Source organism: Oreochromis niloticus, linkage group LG11, assembly GCF_001858045.2.
Source record: "Oreochromis niloticus isolate F11D_XX linkage group LG11, O_niloticus_UMD_NMBU, whole genome shotgun sequence".
Classification (NCBI taxonomy): domain Eukaryota; kingdom Metazoa; phylum Chordata; class Actinopteri; order Cichliformes; family Cichlidae; genus Oreochromis; species Oreochromis niloticus.
This window is the reverse complement of record NC_031976.2, coordinates 21,047,236-21,054,486: the sequence shown is the minus strand read 5'-3', so window position 1 is coordinate 21,054,486 and position 7,251 is coordinate 21,047,236. Positions and strand designations below refer to the sequence as shown.

General features: G+C 42.4%; 1 long non-coding RNA gene across 1 annotated transcript in view; it reads left to right on the top strand.

The window, feature by feature from the left end:
* The first annotated feature begins 321 nt into the window (after window positions 1-321).
* Window positions 322-7,251, top strand: part of LOC102077064 (uncharacterized) — a 31,019-nt gene continuing 24,089 nt past the window's right edge. The window contains exon 1 of the long non-coding RNA XR_001224930.3: window positions 322-443. This is a non-coding gene — a long non-coding RNA (uncharacterized LOC102077064). The remainder of the gene's footprint in view (window positions 444-7,251) is intronic.

Genomic DNA, 7,251 nt, shown 5'->3' with positions numbered 1-7,251 from the left:
AAAGCTGCTTTATTGAATTGATATCTGATGCCTGTGGAGGGCATGTGAGTATGGTGAGCTCATTGACACGTCAAGAAACACATTTGAGAAGATTTAAGCTTTGTGACAAGGTGCTTTATACTGCTGGAAACAGCCATGAGAAGATGAGGACTCTGAGCACATAGCCCATAAAGGAGGGGCCTCCAAGTCTAGTCTTCGAGAGCTACTGTCCTGCAGCTTTTAGATGCATCCTTGTTCCGACACACCTGAATCAAATGAATGGCTTGTTTCCAGGTCTTTACCAAACTTGATGAAATGCTGAAGAGGTAATCCAACCATTTGATTCAGCTGTGTTGGAGTAGGGAAGCATCTAAAAGCTACAGGACAGTAGCTCTCGAGGACTGGAGTTGGAGACCCCTGCCATAAAGGATACCCATCCCCTGATGGTCAGCAACAATGCTCAGGTAGGATCTGGCATTTAAACAATGCCTAGTTGGTACAACTGGACAACTCTTTGCTAAGAGAAAAGAGAATTTCCCTCCAACCATTAGCAGCAGTCTGAGCCACTGACAGATGGCAGGATGATCCACGCTTTCATGGTGTTGATGCCAAATTCTGACCCCACCATCAGAATGTCACAGCAGAAATAGAGAGGCAACATTTTGGTGGCCCAGTGTGAACCATATCCTCAGTTTCCTGTTCTGAACTGACAAGAGTTGCACCCGGTGTGGTCTCCTGCTGTTGTAATCCATCTGCTTCAAGATTTGAGATGTTACGTGTTCACAGATCCTCTTCTACATACCTTGGTTGTAAAAAGTGGTTATTTGAGTTACTCTTGCCTTCCTATTGGCTCAAAATATCTGGCCATTGTCCTCTGACCTATGACATCATGTCGGTCTTTGTAAACCCTACAGATGGTTGTGCAAGAAAACTAGATCTAGATCAGCAGTTTCTGAAATACTCAGAGTAGTCCATCTGGCACCAACAACCATGGCTTGTTCAAAGTCGTGTAAATCCCTTTTCTTCATCATTCTAATGCTCGGTTTGAAGATGTAGACAGGCTGTTTCAGCCATGTCTACATCCTTAAATGCATTGAGTTGATGCCGTGTGAAAGGCTGATTTATAGGTGAATAGGTGCACCTAATGTAAAATTATTAGTTTGAATGCACAAACTTTTCCTATATTCTCATGTGATGAAATAGTCGTGATCTGAAAGACAATGCTGCCAGATATTTCAATGAAATGTCAACTTTCTCAATCGATTTGTGCTGCTGGCTTCAGCCCTGCACCTTGTATTATAGAGGCTTGAAAACAGACAGAAGTAAAATATAGCAAACTTTAAATTTTAATAAAATAAGTTTGCTGAATGATATAATTTTCCAATTAATCAGCATACCCCTCTGGCTCAAAAAAAGCTTTCAAGTCAGTTTCTCTCAGGGTTGTCATCTTCTGCAAGGTGTGTCTGTTAGCTGATAAGCAAGCAAATGGCAAATTGCCTTTGGAATTTTAGATGTTTGATGTTTGATGACGTTTTTTTATTATATTTCAAAACAGAGAACTGGAGTATTTAGCAAGTCCATCACACAATGATGGCTTTTTACAAGCTATATGGTCAGTATAGGTGATGACTGTTTACTTTGCTGTTTTTCTCACTGTTCTCAGTAAAAAAATTTAATTGCAGTCCTCCATTGTGGTTTGCTCAGTGTGGTTCAGGGCTGCACTCATGTGCTCGCACAACTCTCACAAACACACGGTCATGCAACCAATCCCTGTAGTTTTGCACCACCTTTTTGCTGGCCTCCACTCCATCATGAATGCCCTGGAAATAATTCCCTGACTACAAATGGCTGCCAGCAGGGTTGCCAGTTCAATTCCCACCAGCTGTTTGTCTTGTATGTCTCAGCAGAAGCATGACAGAGAAATGGGGAAGATATACAATAGGCCAGCTCTGGCACTTCTAATTACAGAGCAGGACGCAGCAGAGAGAGGGCTGTTAATGTTCAGACTGACTGCTATAATTACAATCAGCCTGGATTCAGCCTGGTACAGCCAGGCCCCATCTATAGGGCCGAGGTGTTAAACCACCCATGGCTCTCATTAGAGGACATGGGCTAATGAGTGCTCTCCACACACATACGCCAGCAACACACAAAACACATACACAGTGTCCAGAGTTCACTGCGCTTTTACTGCATTCTGGCAAGCTTAATTTCACACTTTTGCCTCCAGTGACACACACACACACACACACACACACACACACACACACACAGTCGCCCGCACCCTGTGAAGGGACTGATTTTAAATAGAGGTATTATGACTAGAGCTGGGAAAAAGCCAATTAAGAGTGTGTGATTTTAATTATTCCATCAATTTTACTATGCACCACTCAACGAGGGACCCAGAGAGCACAGGAAATGAGCATGAGGGAGACATTTAAAGAAGAAATAAAACGGTTGAACTAGGTAAGAGGGGAAGTGTTTTCAGAGATACAAGGAAACTGGGATATTAAAAAGAGACACGCAAAGCGAGACGAGGAAGGAGGGAAAAAAACACGGAGCAGGAAAGTGGGAAAGGGCGAGGGAGGTAACCTGATCCCTGTCCTGATAAAGCCAAATTTATTTTGGAGTGCAACAGAAACAGCTCCGTGTCACTACGCAGATCTGCACACCATGGAAGAAGAGGAATAACCAAGTCCGCTACGAAGTTAGAGACATGTCGACTGGGCTCAAGAGAAACAGCAAAACAGAAATGACAGATTAGACATGGGCAATGACAAGCGCAGACAATTTCAGCAGTAAATAGAGCCCGAAAGAAAGAAGCGAGAGAACTGAAAGAATGGACTAAAAAGCTTTCTCAGCTGTCTGAAGGGGCCAGATAAAGCCAATTACTTCACAGCATTTATGTCTCTGCTGCACGAACCAGAGTGTCAGACCCAGGGTTGACAGTGAGAGCAATGAAAGTGCACATGGGCAGAGCGAACATATATCGCACAAGTGCTAATCAGAAATGACAGAAACAGAAGAAACTTCATGATGTCACTTTGAAATGTACATAACGTCAATGAAATCACAGTTTCTTAAGGGATACACCCAGTGCAACCTCACTGGAGTTACTGGTCTCTGAGGCCTGGGTGGTGTTTTTCAAACTGTTTGGGTGGGGCGCAAGTGTTTTGGGATTGAGCCACAGGGTGTTTCTTGATCACGTCAGTGTGCTTGTTGGCACTGTCAGGGCTGTTGACTTTTCTGTGGTGAATGACTAAATGCGTGGACATAAAGCAGTCTAAATAAGACCAGCATCACTCAGGTTGTCTGTCTGACTCAATTAGGAACAGACGGAGGAAAAACAAACAAACAAACAACACATGCACGTGTATACACATGCAATTTGTCTCCAACTTGTCAGTGTTCATGCAGAATGCTTGGCCTGACCTACATCTTATCGCCCATAGCTTCAGACAGCAAACAGTAGGCTAAGCCTTACTTATGAACAACATTACGGACACCTACTGCAGCTTAAAGGCTCCTGGTCCCGTGCCATCAGTGCCGTGTTAATACAGCTGTCGGAGAAAATGACGGCTGTGCATTTGCAAGCTGTCGGAGAATTAAGCAGAAAGACAATCAGTGGACAATCTGTATTTAGGGCAGTTTTTTTTTTTTTTAAACATTCAGCCCTGATCCTTGTCCTTAATGCATTGTCCAGTCTACTAGAGTCTCCACAAATTAAGGACGAGTCATTACAGTGAAACCCGGACCGGACTGCATCAGGAGGATCAGACAGATTCAGACAGGCTAGATTTAATTGACAGAATCCCGGGAGACAGACAGTAAGCTCTGTCTCACACATTTCCTTGTTTTTGTCAAGCTGAGTTGCGAAGAAATGAAAGGATTGGAGAAGTTTATCGGACATAGACGGGCAAAGGAATGGAAACGAGGGCAAGTGAAGGGCCACAGATTGTAATTTGGACCTGCTTCCTACTGGTCAATCAGTCTAGGTTACCTTGGCAACAGCAGACACAGCTGGGTTTTATTATGGGGTATATAGGATATGCCAACGCAAACTGCCAACACAACCCACAAGTCTGGGTTATTAATAGAAAGGAGCATGTACGTGAAGAAACACGCGTTGGATGCTAACGCTAACCTGCTATATCTACCTTTGCCCTGCTGAGTCACATGTTTTGAGCGTACGTGCTTTGGGTCACAGCAAGCCTAATATTATACAGGTACTATTATCCAGTTGTGCGTGCACCTTGTTCAAGAGCAGATAAGAAAGTCATATAAAGAAGAGAGAGTGAGCCTGTGCACCTGTACAATTGTTATCACGACTCAGTAAAACTTTTATCTTACAACTGTATGCGCAAAGTTCACCTGTGTTTCTCAAGAACTGACTTTGAAAGTTTTACTGTTTTGGCCTGAACAATGTAAAGTGTAATCCCAGCTCTGGAAGCTTTCTTGTTGTGTGTCTGCAAACTCCCACAGAGACAGGCACGGCAATGCTCTCAAGGTTTACACAGACACTATTGTCCCTTCATCAGACTACCATTGTCTCTGTTTGTGCATCGGGTTGCACTTTTGCAGCAGTGTGTGGAGGCATCCATTAGTACATAAAAAAAGGGGCATGTACGAGCATGATGGCAAGCAAGAAAAGAAAAAAAGGAAAGAAACACCCATTGGACCCTTGTCTTATCAAACCTTATAAAAGGTGACATCATGCCTGCTGGTAAGGCCGGCCACTGATACTATACTATTTACATCACCAGAAACACTTCTCTTGTTTACCTCACCACATGCTCTGTGCTTTCTCATCCGAGTCAACCATTAATGCGATACAGTGTCCACTTCTCTGTGATGCCGTGGTGCGGTCAGCATTATTCCAGGCATTGAAATTTGAAGCCTCCTGCTAAGTGTTACAGTCTATGTTACTAGTTTAGTATTCCCACTCAAGTATACCTGATAATTGTAGCTTTTGTGTTCCTGTTTGCATAGCCTTTGTAAATGGAGGTTTGATGTGGTTTCAGGAGACAGCAGACTGAGCAGAATAAACAGTGGAGTGCAGTAAATCTATGAAGCAACAGCTGCTGAGAGTCCTGCAGAGAAGTGTGAATTTCCCTTACTTTATTGTACCTTTCTTTTATAATGCCCAAGGCCAAAGTGAATGATGTGGTGTTTCGCAGAAATGCTCTTCTTTATCATATAAAAAATAATGACTGTGATTTAAGGAGAAAGTCAAGGTTTTGTAATTTTCACATGCAGTTCTCAGTTCTGTGCTTGGCACGTCAAAACCAGCAATTAAGTCATCATCTAAACCATTGAAGAAATGAAAATATTTGTTTCTTACAGACATGTCCTGCTCCCATTTTCAGTCCATGTAATGTCTATTTGAGCACATGTGAGAATAGAGCAGGCCTATAATGTATAATTCTCTAACCAGACGCCACCCTGACCTAAACCAATGTAATATTTCCAGTAGTGAACACATGTTATGTGGACAACCTCCTTCTGTGTGCTACATGGGACGCTGTCCTGGCAATGTCCTGACCTGATTCTCCCGACAGTGTCCGGACTTGATTTGTAGAAACAGCTTAAGTCTGCCATTGCAGGACCTAGTGTAGCCCAGCTTTGCATTCTAGGTCAAGGGAGCTCAAAGGCTATGCTCTTCCCTTTATCCCAATCGTTTTATGCGCCCAACAATAACTGGGTCTCTGTTTGGTGCTGCTGTATTTTGCTCGTATCACAGAGCCCACTGTGGCTGTCAAAAATGTGTTTGTTTCAAAAGCGATGGATTTGAGCAGAATTCTGCTTTTGTCCGAAGACAAACAATTAGATTAGTGTGTGCAGGGGATGTGGGTGTGGGTAACAGAGTGAGGAGAGCCGGCATTCAAGGCTGTAACTGAACAAACTCATTTACTGGCCGTTTGTTAGGCCTGAGACAGGACCAAACAAGATACAGAGAGAAGCAGGATAACAGATTTGAGAAAGAGAGCAGGCTTCAAAATAGTTTTTTTTTTTATTTGACCTTAACTCAATTCATGGTCAGGTTACAAATCTGCAGTCACAGTAGATGCTAGCAAACACATATACAGGGAGGCCTAATTTTACTGAAGATACGTACACTAACTAGACACTTTGCTGGGTGACGCTGTGACATCTGATGAACATTTTTCATTCTCCTTTTATGTGATAATTCTCTCAGGTGTTTGTTTTTGAGGCTACAGTGGGTGCTGCTGGTGTAACACACTCCATAAAATTCAAACATGTTCCTAAAATTTTGTCCACACATTAAGATACATGCATTAGGCAGGCATACCTAATAAAGTGGTCTGTGAATGTGTACGTATTGTTACACACGAATAAGTCTGTCATCCAAACAGTATTACACATTCTTGTCAAATAAACTTCAACACTCTGACAACAGCCACTTATGCTTCATGTGATTTCTAATTCATACGGGAAAAAAAGAAAAACATAAATTGTATAGTATAGGTTTAATTTTTTATAGGTTGTATGTCCTAAAATGATAGAGTAGAATTAGGTGTGGAGTTATTTCAACATCACTTTTAAAAATGATCTTGTGTTAGCACAGAAATTGTCCTCTTTATCATTATAAAACTAAGGACTGTGTTATGAAGAAAATGGAAATGGGGGCACTTTCATGAGTACAGCTAATATGCGTCAAGTCTTTTAAAACTTATATATATGTTTTCTATTTCGTTTCCATATGGGAAACACAATTCAGCTTGACATTAACGATGAAAGTTAAGTGGCGAGAAAAAGCAATAAAGAAAAACTGAAGTTTGTCGTTCAGCTTCTGCGCCATATATTTTAAATAATGCATGGATGGCACATTTTAATAATACTGTCCTCTTGCATTTGGAAAACCATGAAAAACGGGCTCTACTTGATGCAGCTAAACTGCAAAACCAGTCAATCAGTCATATGTTTCTATCTATTTTTGACCCTGTCTCATCAACAGGTTTGTTTGCTAATTCAACTAGCCTACTGAAGTGGACACGATCTGCACATCATTGTAGGACGCATGAGTGACTGTGAATCAGTTCCACCTGCTTTGGTGCAAATAAAAGTGACAACAGGTGCACTGGAGAGGCAACAAGACCACCAACAACATGGGAATGGTTTTGCAAGCGGTGCCGACAGACCATTCCTCTCTCCTTATCTCTGCAGACAGCACGGTGTTTGCTATCGTGTCTCCAGACGCGTCTGTCACATGTTCAGCGCAAACCTGCTCTCATGTGTGAAGAGAACTGGGCG